The following is a 21,009-nucleotide window of genomic DNA, read 5'->3' as shown; positions in this document are numbered from 1 at the left end:
CAGCCAACAGTTACTGTGCAGCGTCCAGTGCAGCAAGTGTGGAAAGCCAGATGATTTTAATGACAGGGTGTCCATTGAAGTCTCTGGTTTGCAGGAGGTTATGATAATTTCCTCTTTCTCCCAGATAAAAGAAATGCAGAGTAAGAGAAGTTCCTTGGCCACTGCTGGATGGACACTTTGAATATCTCATTTAATTTACTAGATAATGATCACATTTATGGAACAGCTTGTTTCAATTTTCTCATTATCACTAACTGAGATGATAGCTTATTTAATCCACTTCTGCACCACTTCACAGACAATAAGAAATGTGGGAAGGAAAGTCATTCAGAGGAGCACGTGGAGCCCTGGCATAAGCAGGTTGGTACAGATGAACCTTCAGTGTGGAAGCCTCAGGTTTCTGAGGAAGGTCACTAATAGGATGCCATATGGAACTGAGTAATTTTGCAGGACCTGTGCTGTTGTCCACTGAGGACTCAGGTCATGCTGGAGTTCAGTGGCTGAACCAGATGCCAAAGCTTTTTCTCTGAGACAGTAAGAAGCCTGTGCTGTTAAAAGACTGATATATTGTCTGCCAAGAGGACTGAAGCAAATGATGAATGAGATCAGAGATGAATTTGCTCTAATACTAATACGTTATATGTAAGAGCACAGAGTGTTTCCGCTGATTCTGAAAGAAATTTAATCCTCTGCCACTGAGAAGGAAATGGGCTTGTAAGTCTGAGGAAGGAATGCATCATAATCCCAGAAGAATTAGGCAGTGATTTCTTGGCACTGGAGATTTGGCAGGATTTTGACGTGGAACAGGAGCAGGTTTAGCCAGTAGATTTCAGCAATGGCAAGTGGGGTGAAGGACACCTGTGGTCTCTTGGCTGTCCCTGGGCTGTTGTGTCTGTTTTCATATCCTTACCCATATAACAGTAGAAAGATTTATTATCCAGAGTTTTCACATGGCAGAGAGCAAGTTCTCATGCTGCTGAACCACCTCCTTCCCCGATCACAGGGCATGTAAAGCCCTACCATGGGACAGGATGGGATCCCAGCTTCACCATCAGCTATGGAGGAGAATCACCTGATGGCCCAAAGGGAACTGCCAGAGAGCTCTGACAATCTTCTCTTGATTTTTCCAGTGTGACAAACAAACCTACTCACCAGCTGTCCAAAGCAGAGCAGGGACAATGGGACTGAAGGATTCTATTTAGCTTCACACCTTTTCTGAAGGCTTATGCAGACCCTGGAAGCATAAAGTAAAATTGTCCCTCTTATTTCAGTTGGCTTCTACAGGAGGAAGTACACAGAAGGGGCCTGAAGACGCTGAGCTGAGTGTTCAGTGGTCTCTCCCTAGAATCGTCTGGAGAAGTCAAATGAAAAGCCAGGTGTGCATTGCAATAGAAATTATAAGATGAGGGGGAAAGCTTTGTTTTCAAAAGCAAGGAACTCTTTGGACTCCAATTGTAAATCAGACTTTCCTGCATCCATTATATAAAATATCTGCTTGACCCGAAGCTGTTTAGGAATTATTCTTTAAATATTCTTTTGAGCACCAGTGTCAGACCTGTCTAAAAAGTCCTTTATAATGGGCTGTTCTGTCTTCAGCTCCTACTCACTTTATGCTAATAACTGACAAGTCATAATTTTCCAGTAAACCACTCAGAATAAGCTCCATGCAGATATTAATGATACAATAAGTCTTTGAGCAGCCACTGAGACTGAAACATGAAAGGCTAAAGGCATTTCCTTTTGGGATTTGACCCCCTGAAGTACAGCTTGTCTTCTAGGCAACAGGCACAAATTCTGTGTGTGGATGGTTGGTTTCTAATCCCCAGATCTCAGTGATGAGTTGAGCAGCTACCTGCAGGATTAGCTGCTTTAGGATGGGAGTGCCTGGGTTGCAATTCCTGCCCTGACTTAGGGGAATGAGGTGCCCAGATCCCACCAACTCTGGTAGCAGGCTGTGCCATATTTACTGAGGATTTCTGGAATCCACGCTGTAACCTCTGGCACTGCCGGCTGCACTTCTACTCCAGCCTGAGGGAGGGGTGGCTGTGAGCTGTGTGACATTGAGGGGTGGCCAGGGTGCACTGATGGCCAGTGGAAGGGTCAGACAGGACTGGGGGTCCCACTGCTGCCTGAGGAAAGAGCCCAACTGCAGGCAGGCCCAGGAAGGGAAGCACCAGCAGGAACTTCTGGCCAGACCACCTAAGCTCAGGAATAAATCCTCCCGTGCATTTAGCCCTGCAGACACATCTGCTGTCCAGTGGTGAGCGGGGGAAATTCTACAGAGCGAGCTCGTTCCAGGAAGCTTTAGTCTTATTAGTTTTTGGAGGAAACCCAGGAAAAATTCCACTGGAAAGCTGAAAGCTATTATGGCAGGATAGCTGCTAAGTGACTTGGTATTTGCCCTTGGAGACCAGCTCTCCCAACTTTATGAAAAATTATATAATCTGATTCTCTGGTTTCGTGTCACTGCAGGCCCAGTGTAGTGTTTTCTACAGAATGATCATGATGTTCAACATCTGCCATCGTATTTCTGTTCTTTTTTTATGGGTAGAACAAAAAGGAAAATTAGAAAGAAAATGCTGAAAATGTAAAGTTTCTTACTGACTTGCTTCTCCTTGGAGTCCAGTAAGTTGTGGAACACTGTAGAATTTTCAGTCCTTTCAGTTACTTTATTAAGTAACTCCCAGTGTCACTCATGGGTGTTTAAAGAGAGGAAAATGGGATTTTTCCTGTCTGCCAATTAATTTATTGTGATTAGCACACAATCTTCAGGGCATCACCACCACCTGTGGGCCTCTCCTTTTTCCTCTGCTTACCGCCATAGCTGTCTGGCGTATCTGTTGAACTGTTAACTCGGGGCATTGTCCCCACCTGGAGATGACATTTGTTGACATCTTGTCTGGAACAAGCTGATGATGTACTTGGGAGGAGATGTTGAAGAATGAGGGAACAGCCAAGCTAGGACTTCAAGGGAAAGAGGCAAGTAATCTTTTATTGTAATATTTGTAATTCTTACAAATAGCTCAGCCCGTGGTGGAGTTGAACTGGTTTGGAGATAATGAATATCTTCCTCTTCCCTCCTTTGGTTTTGAATGGACTGGCTGGGCTGCTGTGCACAAGCTCTAAGCATCTCTAATTTGCAGGGAAGGTTCAGTTGTCCATTTGGGACCAGGGCTGGCACTGGTTGTGGCTGGAAGAGGATGAGGGGACCCACACAAGTGGTTTCTGCTGCTCAAAGTGACCATGCAGTATTGCTCCTCTACCTGCAGTGCCCTGCTCCACATGCTGCCTGGTGAAGGCTTCAGGAGGGACCTGCCAAGGCCTCCGCACAGCTCTGACGTCTGCCCCAAACCCGTGGGCTTGGGCTGAGTCATCCCCCAGGCAGGTCCTGACAGAAAATCCCTGTGACTCAGGAGCTCCCAGGAACACCGAGGCTGGGAAGAGCCACCAAACAAGGGAGGATTTCTGCTTGCCACCACGCTGCTGATCCTGATCTGCCTGGGGGCAAACAGGACATTCAGACATGCTCATAGGCTTAGGAAGGGAAAAGAGTGAATAGAAAACAGGAGAGAGAATGATAATAGGGATGGAAGGAGGAATGAGAATAGAGATGGAAGGAGGAAAGCCATTTTGGCCTGGAGGGCTCTACAGCTGCCTATACCAAAGTCTCTCCCCATCATCCCTGTCACACAAAAGAGGCTTCAGGGCTCACCAGAAAACTGATGAAAGGTGGAAATGCAGAAGGCAGGGATTGGACAGCTTTGTTAAACACTGATGAGCAGTGCCCAACGCAAGTGTTTTCTGCTTCAGAAGAGAGTGCCTGATGTTGGGAGAACAGTGCTGAGCCTCAGCCTGTTCTGTGGGGGCATTCTGGAGAGCAGAGGGGCTGGATTTGTGGCAGGATACACCAAGGATCTGGGCATGGTACACACCATGGGCATTTTAGAGGGCCATGGCCATCACCAGGAGGCAGCTAATGTTGCATCTGGTCAAAGAATGAGCCAAAATGAAACTGTGGTGGCCTGGGGTGGCCATATCCCCTATGATGTAAGTGGGTGAAGGGAAGGCCAGGCTTCAGTTCCCAAAAAATATTATATTGTGGTGTCATTAGCAGGCTAGGTAGCAAAGCTAAGGATTAGTCCTTTGAAGTTCCCAGCCCTCTCCCACTCTGCTGTCTTGTGCTTGGGGCTGTTTGAGGCCAAACAGTGTCTCCGTGCTTGCAAGGAGCTGTCATGCTGTCAGGAGCTAGTCAGAACTGACAGATAATGCTTGATTTTACATTATAACCCATTTTCTTCCCCCCACACCAACTGTACATGTCTCTTCATGCCCAGGCTGTGTCATTTCCGTTTGTTTCCAGTCCTTACATCTCTCTTTGGCTGGGCTCTCTGTCTCCCTGCCTGCAGAGCACACGTGAGGTCTGGGCTGTGCCTGGAGCTGTGCAGACTTGCAGAGCAGTGATTCCAAGCTCGCTGCTCACTGGGCAGGCACAGGGGAAGGGATGGCACAGGCTGGGGTGGGTGGCACGGGGCCAAGCAGGAGGCAAAGCCAACAGCTTGCCACTGCTCCCACAGTAGGTGTGGTATCATTAACAGCAAAGGTCTAAGAACAAATGAGTAATCTCCCTTTCAGGGCCAGTAATTTTGTCTTTCATAATTAAAAAAAAAAAAAAAATCCCTTTGTGCCCCATTGCTGCATCCTGAAGGCTGCTAAATGCCTCTTTGCTGAACTAGATAATCTTTAAGGTCTTTTCCAACCCAAATCATTCTAGGATTCAATATAGCCCTATCATCAGTGTGGCTCCAGCTGAATCTAAACCCCTCCTGTGCTCACAAGTGTTGTGCATCAGACAGCGGGGCTGTCCTGAGGTGCCATCAGGCACAGGAAGCCCAGAGGGGAGATTGATGCTCAGTTCAAATCCCCTGAGCCCCAGTGGAGAGCTCTGAAGTATCTGACCACCCTTTCTCACCTGATCTGGAAAAGCAGCAAAGCAAGTTGTCCAGTGTTAAACACACCAGTAGTTTTGCTTTGATTGGCAAAGCCTGTGACCACCAGAGGCATTCATTTTAAGGTGTCCCAATTTTAAGAAGAAAAAAATAAAACTTACTCCATTTAAATAATTTGGCAATTCATTTAAATCTTCCAGGAGTAAAGGGCAAGCTGTACAGCTAGTGTTAAAAGAAAGAGCTGTAAAAGTGCAAGGATTTTTTTCCTTCAGGGAAAAAACCTCCACAATTTTCAGATTGCTGTGACAAGTTTTTATGTATTTATCTTTTCCTTCCCCATTGATGTGTTGGAGATAACTAATAAGCTGGTAAGGCTGATTATAATAGATCCAAAAATAAGACTCAGAGAGATTCCCCACAGCCCATATCCGACAGGTCTTGTCACTTGGATGCATTTGTGAAAGGCTGGTTTGTCTCTCAGATGACAGATGCTTTGATGAGCTAATCATCTCATTTCCGTGTACTGCACATCTGTAAAAACAAAAGGGGATGAGACTCGAACAAGTGACTAAGCCCTGCTCTTGTTTGCATTGTTTCATTGCTGTTATTTGAGCGGAGCTGCCATGGAGCTGCCGTGCCCCACGCCAGCTGACAGGTGACGTGACAAGTGCTATTTTGAGCAGATGACTTCTCACTGGGGTTCTGCTCACCACCAAGCCCACAAGAGGGTTTTTCTGCCCACGCCGTGGTGGTCTCTGACACCCCAGGAGCAGCCAGCCTTGGCTCAGCCAACCCCTCATCGAGTGAATGTGTTGCTCCAGCTTAGGAGGCAGGTGGAAAGGGACAAGCCGAGGAGGTGACAGCCATGCAGAGGTTCCGGGGGGTGACAGATGCTCTTCTCCATTTCCTGCACCAGTGGCCAGTTCATCCCCACTGCTGGGTCTCCAGAAAGGGCAGCAAGAGGGTCCTCCCTGTGCTTGGCATGCGTGGAGCAAGTGCTGGCCAGGGGACAGGGGTCAAGACCCTGCCACAATTTTCTGCCAGGGCCATCAATTTTGTGAGGTCACCTGCTCCAGGAGGCAGTAGCTCTCTCATCCATGTTAGCCTGGGCAGGAGGTGGATGCTAAACAGGTGGTTTCCTGCCTTTGTTATTGCTAAGCCACCATTTCCCATCATTTTTTCAGTGTTTGTGCTCAGCAGCCAGCGAGGTACAAAGATGAACAACCTCTGAGGATTTCTATACATTTTCTGGGCTTTTTCTTTACAGTGTGGCCTCTTTAAACTGAAGCACCAAGGGTTCTGAGTCCCCACGGACTGCAGAGGAACTGGGGGCAGTTCAGTGGCTCAGTCCTGATGCTGAGAGTCCTCACATCCATCCTGTGCACTAAACCCTCCAGCCCATGTATTCATTCTGGAGAAGGGTCCAAACAAAGAAATGTAGTGTGTGGTAACTAATTTACCTTTGCTGTCCACCTCTAGTTAGTTTAGATGAAATTTGCTCTAGGTACCTGACCAGTCATGTTTTCCTAGTTTCCCACTTTAATTTTGTGGTCCTAGGTTTCATTCCCTTGTTTCAGTGTTTTCTGGATTAATTTTCCAGCAGAATAAATTGTAACTATGTCAATGCACCAGTATGATTATCTGAATCAGGAAGTTTGTTTTTTCTTTAGTGTTTTTGTGCAATAGAGCTGTGATGAAGGAGGAGCAGATAAAGATCCTTGAGAGAGGAATATGCCCAGCTATTGAGGCTGCAAATCCTCAGGAGTTTGTTTCCTTCTTTCAGTTCAAACATGAATTTATGAGAAGGACACACTGTGTGTCCCCCACCTCTGCCTGTCCAAAGCCATTTATTTCAAAGCAAGAAGGTTGGTTTTTTTTTCACTCTGAAGTGGAAGTTTAAAAGGAAATTATCAGGTACTTTCTAAACCAGTTTTGCATCTTTGTTGCTGTTTTATCTGTAGTAATTTGAAATGCTGGGGGTGGAACTCTTTTTGATGGAATGCCAGCAGAAAAGTAAAGCCCAGCTTTAACCCTTGGGCTCCTCCTGTCATAGTTTTGTACCTCAGGAACATGTTCTGTGGACTGAAAAACTTCCTTGCACTTCTCTGGCAGATGCGAGGGGAATTCAGGATGTGTGTGTCCTTGCCTGACAGTGGACACAGAGCTCTGAGGGTGTTTTTGCAGGGCCAGGGTGGTGTGAAGGGACCTGGCAGAGCTGATGGGGTGCAGCCCGTGGGTCTGTGGCCATTCTCTCCCTGCTCTGTCTTTGCTGGTGCTTTGGGCTCTGTTTTCCTTTGGTGGGGGTTGCAGAGGAGCAAGAGGAGCTCATGCTGTCCTTACTGAGGTGTTTCCAGGCTGAAAATTCAGCACTTATGCATTGGCCAAGGTTCCTGGCGTGGGGTCCTGGTACAGGGCTATCCCAATCCACAAAAATGAGTTGCATGGTGAGCAACCAGCCTCGGTGAGCCTCCTCCCTCCATGTTCATGGATCAGCCCTGGAACATTGCTCAGTGATGGCTTTTTCTAAGCAAGTGTTTACTGGTTTTTTGTTGTTTGGTTTTTTTTCCCCCCTTTTTTCTTCTTTTGTCTTCGTTAAATGTATCAACATCACAACACAGAAACTATACTGTGAGCTAATGCTGCTCCCAAGCAAGAGTTAAAGCATGGCCATTCCCCTTTTCCATTTCCTTGCTAACAGCTTCAGACCTCAGCATCTATCAAAATAGATGCTGGAGCCAAAAGCTAACAAAGGTGGAAATGATCTCTGCAGGGCAGGCTGCTGTTTCCTGTGATCTGGTCTCAGGCCAAGCAGATACAGCTCCAGCTTCAGCCCCTGATTGTGCTGGAGGTGTTTGCAAAGAGCTGCCACTGTACCCAAGGCCGGAGCAGCCCAGGGAACTGTCTGTGCAACATGGAAACAAAACAAAACCAGGAAAGAGCAGATGTCCTAACTAGGAGTGTGGGTTTGGACTGAATATGCATAAAAGGATGTTATGGTTGTGGGTTGTAAGGGTCACCTGTCCCTTGGGAACCAGCTTTAGCTTACAGAGGAGTATGGCAGGGAGATAAAAGTCTGGAGGGAAAAGAGTTTGGTGGAGCTACATCTGAGCTGCAGAAATGCAGGGAAAGGCACTTCTGATCCCTGAGGCGTGATGGGAGAATGCCAGCCCCTGGAACCCCATTTACGGACAGTGGAAGCTACTGGGGATTGGAAATTCAAGCTTTGTGCATACAGGATTTTGCACTGAGAAGCAGAGTGTTCTCAATGTCCAGAGCACCTGAAGGGCAGGTATATAAATCACCCATGTCATTGCATCTGCGAGGGGTTTGGTATTGACAGAATTTTACTTATGGCTCTTGCCCTAATGCAGTTAAGATCTCCTTGAGTTTGAAAAGTGCTTTGAGATCTTAAGATGGTGGATTGGTCTTTCTAGAAAGACAAAACATTGTGATATTCACCTTCTTTTTCAAACCTTTTATTATAATTGCTCTCTGTGAGCACCAAACTCGCAGGAAAAAAAGAAAAAAAGTATAAAGCATTAAAAAGTCATTGCTGTCTGTCTCTTTTCCCCCACAGATTGCTGAAGTTTCTCAATTTTGTACTCAGTTTCCATCACTTGGGAGACACATACATCAAGCCAATAGGATCCATAAATATTCTTAATCCCATTTTGCTGGCATTTTTTTTCTTGCTTTAATCTAATGCAAATGTGATCCCAATTCATATGAGAAGCCACGCTCCTGCCTGGCTGCCTTGGCAGCAGTGCCCCCCCAGATGAATCACACTTATTTCATGTTTACGTGATCTCTAGACTTTGAAACCCTTCAAAGGCACCCCATAATACACCCTCAGTTTCTACCAGTTTGCAGGCACTGGAGGAAATACCGGAGGCTGTTCAGAACAACAGCCCCAAGGCAGGGATCGGGGTGTACTGGAGACTCATCTGGCAGTGCCAAAAAAAGGAAATGCTGCATTTTGGGAGGATTTCTCAAGCACTCCTGGCACCGTGGGTGTGGGGGGCTGGCAGTGGCGTGAGGGTTGAGGGAAGGGGGATCAGCCAGAATTGAGCTGCAGCTCCCAGCCCTGGGCAGGACTGTTGTCTCCCCAGAGGTGTGTTCTCTGCGTGGCAGGACATGTCACCCTCGTTAAGCTCCCCAGCATCACTCAGATCTGGGGCTGGTGATTTGCTTCTGGGACCACTGCCATGCCTCGGGGTGCCTGACGAGAGGATTATTTTTGTTCTTTGCAGAAGACACTGTTTTCCAAATGGATCATAAAAAGAAAAATGTGCTCGTAGGTGTTGAAAGAGCAAATGCTTTCGCATTTGACTGCACTGTGCTTTTTCTGGTTTCTCTGGTCCTTGGAAGCAAATGGGGGCTTTCATCAGGATTTTAAATTCTGGGCTCTTGTGGACTGGCTTTGTCCACATAACTGCAGTGAGGACCGTGATTTTGAGGGGAAGGCAATTGAAGCAGTGTACACTGATTCACAAAACAGACCTCCTCATGCACCCTGTGCTCCCAGGTTTTGCCTTTTATATTTTCCTGGGTGGTTTTGGTTTTGGTGTGGAGACATTCATGCTCTCACACCCCCAGGGAGTTTTTAGAGCTCCATTAGGGCAGCAGCTGTGCCTGGTTTGAAGCTCATTTCATGTGTTCTCAGGGAGATGCTGGTGACCCCCTCTGCAGTATTCCGGGGCAGCCTGACATGCCATGTCCATCGGTAAACCCTGTTGTTCTGCGCTGAAATGCCTTTGCTGCACAAAAAATATATCCTCAAGGCTGCTATTTGGCAACACATAGAAGACAGGAGAACTGGAGAAGGCTGTGGAAGCAATGGCCACCCCAAGCATTAGCTACTGCTCACAGCAAACCCTCTTGGCTCCAAACCCTTTCTAGCCACTTTTGGTTTTCTTCTTAGAAGGGATTTTAGAATTTGATGCCGAAATAATTGTTGTGATAAGTTTTGTGCTTTCCACAGCACTTTTGAGTTGTGCAGGAAAATGGAAAGCCTAAAATCTGTTGTATTATTTTTGATGAAAGGCCTCAATATTCTCGGGATAGGGAGTCAATCTTCCAGGCACTTCTGAAAGTGGTGGTAACTTGCTGATTTTCTGGCAGTGACATTTGGTGTCTCCCAGAGGGCTAAGACACACAGTGATACTCTCCTGCCCATGGTGCTCTCATTACCTGCTCTTTCTCTGCTCTGTGCTTCTAGAGACCCTCCTGGACCCATCTGTGCCTGTCCTGGAGGGTGCTCCTGCTGCATGCATTTTTCCATTCCTCTGGCTTTTAGCTTGGGTTTCTTCAAGTCCTTCCCACGAAGTCCTTGGCACCTCCTTATACATTGATTTTGTAGGATTGTGGCCCTAGTTTTCTGCACTGTAATGTTTGGATCCATTTGGAGATTGGTTTGTTAGCAGCTCCCTGTCGCTGGCCTGCTCTCCTACACCAGCAGGCTTCTCCTCAGCCACCAAATGTGCTGGTGTGTCATGAAATCCTTCCCCTGACTCATCCTTCTGATCCTTTAAACTGCCCACTCCAAAAGCACACTGTAGGCTGGGATGAGGAGCTCACCCGGGCATGAGCTGTGCTGATGCCTTCATCCAAGCCTCCCTGAAGCTTCTGGAAAGGAGAAAGTGGAGACTAGGACATGAGCTTGTGTCTTGTCTGGATGCTGAGGAAAAGTCCTGAATTTGCTGAACCAAAGAGGCCCTCACATGCTGGGAGAGTGTCTGGGGAAAGGCTGGCTCAGATGGTCAGACACTCTTCTCTGCTGCTTGTGTTTTGGATATGGTAATATCTCCTCTTTCAGGGCTTTCAAAAAACTCCTTTTTGTGAGGTCAACAAAAACAGTTTTTCACATGCGTTTTTCACACAGTGGAGGAGAAGGAGCTGGTGGGGCTGCAGCTGGGGATGTCCCTCCCATCACAAGCTGGGTCCTCACCTGGTACTCTGGAGGCCAAGCTGGCATTCAGTGAATGGCCAGAAGGAAATCAACAACATCCTCTGCCACTGGATATGCAGGGTTATCAAACATTTCCTGCTATTAAAACCCCACAGAAATGGAAACAGCAGCTTCAGAGGATTTTTTTTTTCTCTCCATCATTTCATTTACCAACCATCTGAGCTCTGGTTGCAGGGTCTGTCTCTGGAGCAACCTTCCTGGGTGGGTGGATATTGTCTCTAATCCCGTGAATGCTTTGTGGCACTGTTGATCTCCTGACTTAAATTTTTGGTGCAGTTAAGGAAGGCAGTATCATCAAACTGTCTCTGCAGGAAAGTGATGATCAGTGACAGCCTGAATGTGTCACATCAGCAACTTCCTAGGAGGTGTTTTCTACCTCCACAGAGGTTATTGGCAGACAGTTTCAGTTACACTTTGACTTGCCCAAAGGGGAAAGAGTTGTTCAAAAATTAGAGGTCAGTGGGGCCTGCAGGGATTGCCTCTTATTTCTGTGTGGTCCTGGAAAGTCCCACTTTCCCAGCCTGTGAAAAGGAGATTGTTCTTACCTGGTGGAGGGGGGAAGTGTATAGAGATGTGCAGCAGGAGTGTGGCAGAGGGAAAGGTAAAGAGGCCCAGTGCTCTACAGTGAGCCTAAACCACATGGGGCAGAGATTGAGCAGAGCTGCCGCTCCTGGAGAGGGCAGGACACAGCTGAGGTGCTCCTTGCTCCAAAACAAAGTCAAAGGGGAATGTACCAAGCAGGCAGCCATCACTGGGAAACAACACAGTGCCTGCACGGAGGCATGTGTCAGGTGGGAGACATAAGTGACAAAGGAGCCTTGCAGAAAAAGGTTATTACTGGTGCTTGTGTTGGTGTGTCTGTTTATTTCATTTAGCCTTTAAAAAATGTATTTGATTTTTTTTTTAATTTTAAATACTTTTTGAGCCCAGCTTCAAAGTGACCTCCTGAGGTAATGGTTCAGATAATTCCTGGCAGAGAACAACTTTTGAGTAAAAGCTGGAGCCCCACAATGAGGCCTCGAAGTATAAAGCCATCACTTCATTTTCCCCAGGTACCTGCGTGCCTGGAATACATCCTCCTTATACTCCTTTGTTTGAACTCAAGAATGGGTGACAGTGTTATTAATTAGAACTGTGGCATGCACAAGGTTTGGAAAGGGAACAAGAAATGCAAAAAGCAGTGATTTCCTCCTCCTCCTCTCCCTCCCCTGCAACTTATTCTATTCTTGGATTTCCATGTGATATCTTGTCCTGCAAAGAAAAAACTCAACCCACCTCCCCCATCCAGACTTACTTTGAGGAGGTTCTTGGGAACACCTTTTGCTTTGAACTGAGTCATTGCTTTGTTTCCTAGGTATGAAGGCACCAGCAGAGACCCACCCACCTCTTCCTTGGATCAGGGGTATTGGCACTATGCAAATGTAACAAAAAATCCATGTAGGCAGTAAATCCCTGGTCTGGGGATATGAGGGAAGTTCACAGAAACACCTTTTCCTTTGGGTACACACGGCCTTTTTTGAGCCAATGATGGCCACTTCTGTTGCCTTCATCCAGGTCAGGTTCCTGAACTGAAAAGATGTAGAGCAAGTTACAGGTAAAATCAAGGATCCACTGTGGTCATCTCCTCTAGACAACAGCTCAGGGCCCAGTATCCTATCTGGCATTCTCCAATGCTCTGCATCCCACAGAGAACCTTTTTTGTAACCTTCTTGCTGCTGTTCCCCATTGCTAAAGAAAGCTGCTCTCCTTTACTGACCTGGGTGCTGCAAGGAAAAGTTCATTGTCAGTAGGGATGTCATTTTAAAAAATTAATGCATTAAAAATGTTTCCTTCCTCTACAATAATAGTAATTTTTTAGCTTCCTGAAGTGGAACATTTTCTTAATTGAATTCCTAATACACTGAACATCTCTAAAGAGCATGAACAGCAATTTCATCTTGCTGGCTGCATTCTCCTAAGGGACACTCTTTGGGGACTGTTGATGACACAAAGACCTTTTTTCCCTCTCAGGCGTAGGTTTAACCAGCCCTTTATCAGCCCTCGTTCTCAGTGTGGTGGATCCTTTGTTGGAGGTGAGCTCCTGTGTCTGTCCCAGGGTACAGCTACAGCTCTGCAAGAGCTACATCACCACTGGGCTGCCTCTCCAGCAGGTCCAGCAAATCTTCTCCTGCTTATATGAGCACAAATCCTGCCCAGGACTTGCTTGCACCATTCCCTTGCCAGGTGTGTCCTGACGCTGGCAGGACTCCTGGTGGGGGGCCTGCTCCACCATGCTCTCCATCCCAAAGTGCATCCAGAGACATCTCTGATTCTTTTAGGTGATTTGGAGCTTTGCAGAGTTAGTAAAAGTGCCTTTGGTGGTGTTACAGTTGCCTTGTCTCATTGGAAATAAGATGACTGGAAAGGCTGGCCTCTTCCAACTTAGGCATTCTATGAATTCTTTGAGAGAGGGGAAAGCAAAGGGAGAATGGGAATGTGCAGAACTGCCCAAGAGATCATGTGCCATGCTGGGTCATTTCCTCTGGCAGAGGTTTTTTCCATGATTACTTTGTAATTGTACTCTGTACCCACCATTTTGTGACTATGGATGAAGTATTTTCATTTAAAAAGTTATTCCTTAGGTCTGGCAGAAAGATGACAAATTTGGGGGAGGGGAGGGAGAAAGCAGAAAAACTTCTGGGAATTAATCTCTTCATGGGAGGTCTGAATTCTTGCCTCTCCTCTGAAGGTCAGTGTGTATCCTGAGCTGCACCACAGATCCAGCAGAACATCCCTCCGTCGGTATCCAGCTTCATTATGGTTCCTGCTATCTCCTCCCTCCCAGGACAATTGTACTGCCCTGGGCTGCTCACGTGGGAAAGGAGCCCCACAGTCAAACCTCTTGGGCATGGGAGAGTGCTGGTGGAAAGCTGTTTGTGTGCAGTGGGAAGATGCCTACCCCAAAATCACTCTGCAATCTTCTGCTGTGACCCACTGTAAGTGTGGCAGCAGGCAGATCAAGCCTGCTGGCTAACAGAGGCTAAAATCAGTTTTTTACCCCTAAAAAATGATTGAGTGCTGCTGTTTAGAAATAAAGCACTGATTATCTACATTTCACGCCAGGTCTGTGGGCCCAAGTGTGTGCAAGAACTCCTTGAACTCCCAGGGCTCGACACATCTGCCATTAGAATAAGTTGTACTGGGGACTGACTGGACCATTTCACTCTTCAGTGGTGATTTTGAGGAAAATGCACCGTACTGAAGATGATTTTCCATTTGGAATAGCACAGGAATGTCTCCTAAAACACTGAACATGCCTGGTATTTTTAACCTAAAATGGTTGTTCAAAATACAAGGAAGAGTGTAGGTAATTAAGCCCCATATCACTTAAAATTAGAGCATGTGGCTCAGAGAGCACAGCCCAAATCAGTGAGAGCACAGCACTTAGCTAAAGGCATCTCTGAAAACAGGTGCTGTGGAGTGGAAGGGAGGTCCAGAAACCTTTCAGCTCCCATCTACAGAACAAAACTGTTCCCTTTTGTGGTAATTTGAATATTTTCCTAGTGACTTTGATTTGCTATGTAGAAGAAACAAGAGATAACAAACACCAAATTATGTCCAGCTCCAGAGTTATATTTTCCAACTGCCCCCCTTTACCCTGGTCACGTGTGTGGAGCACAGGACACATTTTACTCAATGCCAGAGCAGACCAAAAGCTCTCAGTATGTTTTATATTTGTTCAGTTAGTAACTTAAATTTAAAAAATGTGCAGAGAGATGGTGACTGCAGCTCAGCCAGGTCCCTCTGACAGTGGTCTGTAGGAAAAGCTAAGCAACCTGTTATGGGTGTCAGAGGAGTAAATCTCTTATCTCAAAGGGCTGATCCATAAAGGATTGATTATTCAAGCCCTGCTCTCAGACAGGTTATTTTTGCTACAAAACGTAAATGTTTTATCAGCATCAGAACATACCATGGACTTACTGAGCCTACAAGAAGCCCCAGGTTATCAGCCCAGGCTTCTCACATTAAAGGGAAAGCTCAAAAAGAATCTCAGTGTCACAGGCTGGGGTCCTGCATTAAAAAATAAAAAAAAAAAAAAAACCCAAAACAAAACAAAAAATTTTTTTAAAAAAGAAAACACTTTAAAAAAAATATCCAGCTGAGAATTTTCAGAGAGTGATCAAACCCCCTGGAACCAGAGAAAGAGACTGACATGACTCTTAACTCCAGTTCTCTGGCTCAGACCCTAAACAGTTGAGGTCAAATTATTAATATAGAAGGTGAGTGACAGATTCCAGATTTTCAAGTCAGGCTGCCTCCTGACATTTTTCTGTCTGTAAAAATAAGTAGCCTTTCTCTACTTCTAACAAAAATCTCTTCCCTGGCTCCCCTTGACGGTTTCCTCTCCTGTCTCCACCCCCAGAGATGTCTGAACAGTATAATTTCCTTTTATTTTTAGCCATCTTTCATAATTGAAAGTATCTCTGTGTCAAATAGAAAACGTTCCCATGAATTCCTCAGAAGGCACTTAGAGCAAGCGATTTATGAGAATGAAATATTTCATGGGGTGTCGTACCTGTGAACTTGGTGACACCAGCACATCTCAGCAACAACATTTTCACGACATCAGGATGGATGGGCATGAGGCTTTCATCTCCCCAGCTTCTGTGGTGCCTCTCTTTTGGGGTCAGCCCTGGATCTGGCCTGAGGGCTCTGTCAGTCGGTGGCAGGGGAGCTTTGGGAAGCAGTGGCTGCTCATGCCCCCAGAGCTTCCAGTTCTTCCTACTGAGGACCCAAAACTGCTGCCTGGGGCAAAGCTGATGTTTCTCACTTATCAGAGTTCACAGGGCCACTGCAATGCTCTCCAGAGATCCAGCCACATTCACAGGCAGTTATTCATCTCATCTCTGCTAAGAATCACTTGGAATCGGATCCAGAGTCCAACCAGCTCCTTTTCTGCTCCTGCAAAGTAGCCAGAGCAGATGCCTCTGGAAAAAGATGACACAGGAGCTCCTTCAGGTCTCCTGCATACATGCTACCCACACACAAGTTTGCACCCAGCATCTTTTTGAGGCATCATTTTGTCTTTGTATTTAATAATCTTTGAAGGATTTTTCCTCTCTGGATTATCTCACCTTTTCTCAGGCCTATTCTGTGCTCCTATTTTGATGCTCAGGGAGACAGACCCTGCTCCTGCTCATCCTCAGCATCTCAGCTGGATTTTGCTTCGACCTGAGGAGCTGCAGCAAGAGCAGTTCAGAGAAAGTGGAGGAGCCAAAACAGCCCCTCCATGGCCCACAGTGAGGCAGGAGTTGATCCAGTTTAATGTAGCTACTGAAACCAACCCTGAGGGTCCAAGGTTTTAATTGCATCCACTTCACAAATCAAGCTCTCTCTAATCAAACTCTCTCGTTGTGACTCACCCTAGCCCAGAGCCAACTGCTGTGGAGATGAAGGAGACAAACCCCAGCTCTCTCTGCCCTTTCTCCCTTCCTAACCAGCCAATAACATCTCTTTCCTATGTGCCCCCTTCTAGGCTGCCTCCCCTGACCCCCCACATGTCACTGCTGTCCCCTGCCACCTCCCGGGTGGCTCATGCATCTCACAGCTCCCTGGTGGAAAAGGTGCAAGGAGCCCTGTTCTGTCCTTAAAATTAAGGAGGCCCCTGATGAGTACATGGGCATCAGCCTTGGGGGGCTCTCCTGTGCTGCCTGTGTCAGCCCCTCAGGGCTTTCTGTTGCTAAAGCTGTGGAGGAGAGTTTTCAGCACACTGCCTCTGTTTGGGAACCATAACACCGCTGGAATTTATGAATCATAATGAATCAGCTGCCAGGTACAGGGAGGATTATCCGTGTGCGATCTAATAACTACCGGGCGTTTAATCACCTTCGCTGGGTTCTGAGCTCGTTGCATGACGAGCAACAGAACTGACCTTTTAAGGTGAAACCACAGAAAGGTGTTTCTCTCACAGGTCTTCCTTTGCCTGGCTTGTTTAGAGCATCCTTGCAAGCAGCAGGGCCTCCTGGCCTGGCAGGAGCAGGAGGGAGTGCTATCCCCCAAGTGTTGTCCCACTTCAGAGCAACTTCCCACTGGGATTTCTGAAGCAATTTCAGCATCAAGGAAAGGAGCCGAGCGTGAATTTTGCATGGGGCTGTTGTTGCAAGGTGCCATAGAGGCTCAGAAGCCGCCATGGTCTCCCAAGAGGCCTGGAAAGGTTCTGCCATCCCAGAGGAGACATCACTGGGCCTGACGTGTGGCTGTAACCCAGCCCCACAGTGTGTGTGGGTGTGAGCTGTGTGGGGTCAGAGCTGCCACAGCCCCGCCATTTGTGCACCTTTCGTTCACTCACATCCCAAGGGAAACATTTCTCCCCTGTGAACGGCTGCCTCTGTCAAGAGAGTACGAATTATGAAGATAAGGAAATGCCCCTTGCCTGTCTGTGGCAGTCCCTTCCTGCTGCCCCCCCCCCGTACACAGCAGCTGAGGTGAGTGCCACCAGCACAACATCCTCAGCAGCCTCCTGTGCTAAACTTAGCTTACCCAACACAGATACATCTGCAGTGTGAGCACAATCCCATTTAACCGCTGAGATAAATTTAAAATAATCGCCTGGGTAACACTCGCCCTTCCAGGGGTGTTTGTGGATGAGCAGGGCTTTTCTGGGTAACCCTACGCTCTGCCCAGGCACTGGCAGCAACTTTTCCAGACAGCCAAAGCACAACTGCTGCTCTTGAATGCTTCCCCACGGCCCTTGGAGTGGTTTCAAGAGAAAAGCAGAACGGCGACATTTTAAATGTTGCCTCCCACACAGTGTCTCTCTTCAGCCTCCATTGCCACTTGCAGTGGGTTCAGAAGACTCTGGTGGATCAGTCTACCCCCGGAAAACTGTGGGTTTGCTAAAATAGAAGCATTTTTGCAGAAGGCAGTGATTTGGATGAATGTTTTGCCAGCACACATCTCGGGGATTTGCAATTTGTTTCAGCATTTTGTGTTTTTATTTTATTTTAGATTTAGTTGTCTTGTAGGCAATACTACCGAAACAGAATATTTTAATGTTTGTAAATAATTTTGGTGGGAGGGGTGGGGGGAAAACTGTTATTTTCAAATACGGTTTGAAATGCCAAGATTCTCTACCCAGCAGAAGTCTCATTTTGCTCTCATCTCACAGTATCAGCTCTGGTTACATAGAAGTTAATGCTACTGGGAAAGGACCTGAATGTCTTTCCCTCTAATATGCTTTACTTTCAGGATGGTGAATTATTTAAAATGCTTTCTGTGGCCTCAGTCTGTCCCAGGTCACAGTCTCATATTTTGTTAATGTCAGTCTCATAATCGATTATTCCTTTTCTGGTAGCAGCTGGCATCTCCTGTCAAGGACCAAGGTGCAGTTGACACCTTCCTGGGTGGTGATGGAGAGCAGGGCAGATGGAGGCTGCTGTGAGGCACCAGCTCAGCCGAAGCTGGGCATGTCCATGACCTTCACAGCCCAGGGTGAGTTGGAAGAGAGTAAAGCCAACAGCTGAGCAGAGAATTACACCAGCCAAGTGAAGCAGACCCTGGGGTTGGTGGGTCCTAGAGGGAAAGCATGGGACAAAACAGGAAAAGCCCTTTCAAGACAATGGGGAAACATTTGAATTTGAAATGCCTTGGTAAATGCTGTTTTCTGGCACCCGGGAAAATTGCTCAGTAGTTATAGGAGGAAAAAAGAGTAAGGAATAGTGTGTCCCAGTGGAAATTCCTGCAGCTCTTGGCTCAGCAGAGCAGAATTATTGGAGACTGGAGCCTGCTCAGGACACTGGAGCTAACGCCTCCACCCTTGCAGGCAGTGGGATCTTGGGTGACCACAAGTGGTGAGCTTGGGATGTCATTAAAATGCAACTCCTGCAGCAGCACAGAGCCCAGAACTCCCTGCTGAGCAGTTTCATCATGCTGCAAACTTTGGAGGGAAGGTGCCACCGACTAAATCACCCAAACCACTTCCTGCAGCACCTGTTTTTAACTCACATCTCCTGTCCCAGTAGTGGCTATCCCCATGTGCAAAGTGCTGGATCTGCAGCACAGGTTGCCATTGGGATGGATGCAGGAGGAGTAACACACAGGAGTAACAGCTGTGCCCTCACTGTGGGCAGAACCAGAGCATGGCCTTGTTCCATTCTGGAATGCACTTCTCCAGCAATTGGCCAACCCTAATGGATGACCACTGCTCCTGGACATGGACTGGAAGACAGGCAGAGACATCTCTTGGGCTGGCTGGAGCCTTCAGTAGGGAGGAAGACTATGAGCCTCCCTGCTCACTCCTCAGCTTTCTCTTTCTCAAGGGCTTCAGGAAGCTGCAGAGGTTCTGAGATTTTTCTTTTCCCCTTTCTTGAAAGTGTGGCTAAAAATAAAGGGAGTGTTGAAACCAAGCCCAGCCCAGAAAGCAGAGTGTGTAGGTGTGATACAAACCAACACCTGGGGCTGTGAAGCACCATGGGGGAGCTGGCACCCATCTGGCAGAAATGTTCTCTCTTTCTCCTCACTCTTTCTTTGGCACCTTGTCAAAGAGCACACGAGATGCTGAACCTTAAGTACTCTTGTTTGAAAATGACCTAAACATGTCGTTCTGGTTATGAGGAGAAGAGAACAAGGAGAGGACAACAGTTTTCATTTGTAAAACTATCTGGGACTCCCAAGCTACTCCTGTGCTCTCTGGTTTTATTTCCTGGCTGAAGGTTCCTAGAGGTGACTGGTAGAAAACAGTGATGGCAGATATTGCTTTGAGGTGGTGGATCAGGATATTTCTGAGGTTTTCCCCCTGGCAGGTATAAATAGACCAGCAGACAAAATGTGAACCCCAGTTCACAGGGGTGAGCTCTTGGACAGGGTCCAATGGAAAGGAGCTCCTTCAAGTGTCATAAAACCATGGAACTTCAGCTTAGAACCTGTAAGGAAGGCTGCTGTGTCCCCTTAATTACAGGATTTCCATGGCTGCACAACATGGACTTGCCAGCCCCATCGTGCCCCCTCACTCACACCCTCAACAGCAAGTGTGTGGGCAAGTCTTGGGGTGTGATGGGGAGTCTCCCCTGAAAATGGGGTTTTACAGGGACTTTGCACTGTGTGAAAAGTCATCAAACACGTGCATGACACTACCACAGATCCCCAGAGAAGGCATGTCTGCATCCTGCCAGAGCGGAGGGGATTGGGGCAGGGTGGCCATTAACATGTCAATCCTTAAACAGCCTAAGAACTACAGCTAATCATGGATTAAGGGCTATGGTGGACAAGCATGGATTTGGTATAATCTCCAGTGGGATGGAGATTGGTACAGGGGAAATGTGTCCCTATTGGGTTCAGTAAAGTGGTTGGTAATACCGTGATCTTGGAGCAGCTCTGATGCTCCCTTTGAACAGCCAGGAGAGGCTTTGTGCAGCCACAGGGATGGGAGAATTACCCTGGGACACAAAAGGGCACAGATTTGGTGGGTAAAGGTAGCACAGGTGGGACAGTGCATGTACAAGATGAGTGTTACGAACTGCATTGGTCTGCAGCAGCCTACACAGGGGCACCTCTCAGGCACAGCATCCCAGCAGCAACCTGAGAGGCAGCAATTCCCCTCTCCTCCCTGCCTTCTTCATCCCCAACACCTTTGGCAGGACTGGAAAATGGTAGGAAAGTATCCTCCAAGCAAGCCGAGTCAGAGAGCCATGAAGGTGGAAGGAGGGCTGTGAAATCCAGGAACCAAACGGGCTGTGATTCCAGGGGCACCTTCTCAGGGAAGGGCTCCCAGGGACAGCCCAGCTGGTGATGTCTGTGGTCACCAGCCAGAGGACAAAGCCATGGGTGCTGCCAAGACCCTGCATTAACCTGCCCTGCCCTCATTCACGGCCCTTGCTGCAGGGCTGGAGCAGTTTGTTCCCCTCCAGCCCCTTCCTGCTTATCGGGAGCCAGCGGCGAGAGCAGGAGCTGCTCCCACAGAGGGACCCTGCAAATCCTCGAATGAATGCCTGGACCCAGAGCCGTTTCCCAGGGGGATCGGGGTGGATTGGATAATTAATCACAGCTTGTCTGGGGGAGGATGAGGAAGTCTGAATAAAGGTGTTAACGGCTCTTAAAGGCTTTCCTGGTTCGCAGAGG

The 21,009-nt window shown here is 47.5% G+C and overlaps 1 long non-coding RNA gene across 1 annotated transcript; it reads left to right on the top strand.

Annotated features, from left to right (window-relative positions):
• Nucleotides 1-284: 284 nt before the first annotated feature.
• Nucleotides 285-2,950, top strand: LOC136296569 (uncharacterized). Its single transcript, XR_010722962.1, has 3 exons — nucleotides 285-360; nucleotides 1,272-1,376; nucleotides 2,825-2,950. It is a non-coding gene; the product is annotated as an uncharacterized lncRNA (long non-coding RNA).
• The last annotated feature ends 18,059 nt before the right edge of the window (nucleotides 2,951-21,009 follow it).

This window comes from Chamaea fasciata, unplaced genomic scaffold (genome assembly GCF_029207755.1).
Source record: "Chamaea fasciata isolate MVZ Bird 193981 ecotype frontalis unplaced genomic scaffold, bChaFas1.0.hap1 SCAF_13, whole genome shotgun sequence".
NCBI classification, from domain to species: Eukaryota; Metazoa; Chordata; class Aves; order Passeriformes; family Sylviidae; genus Chamaea; species Chamaea fasciata.
This window is presented reverse-complemented; position numbering and strand designations above follow the sequence as displayed.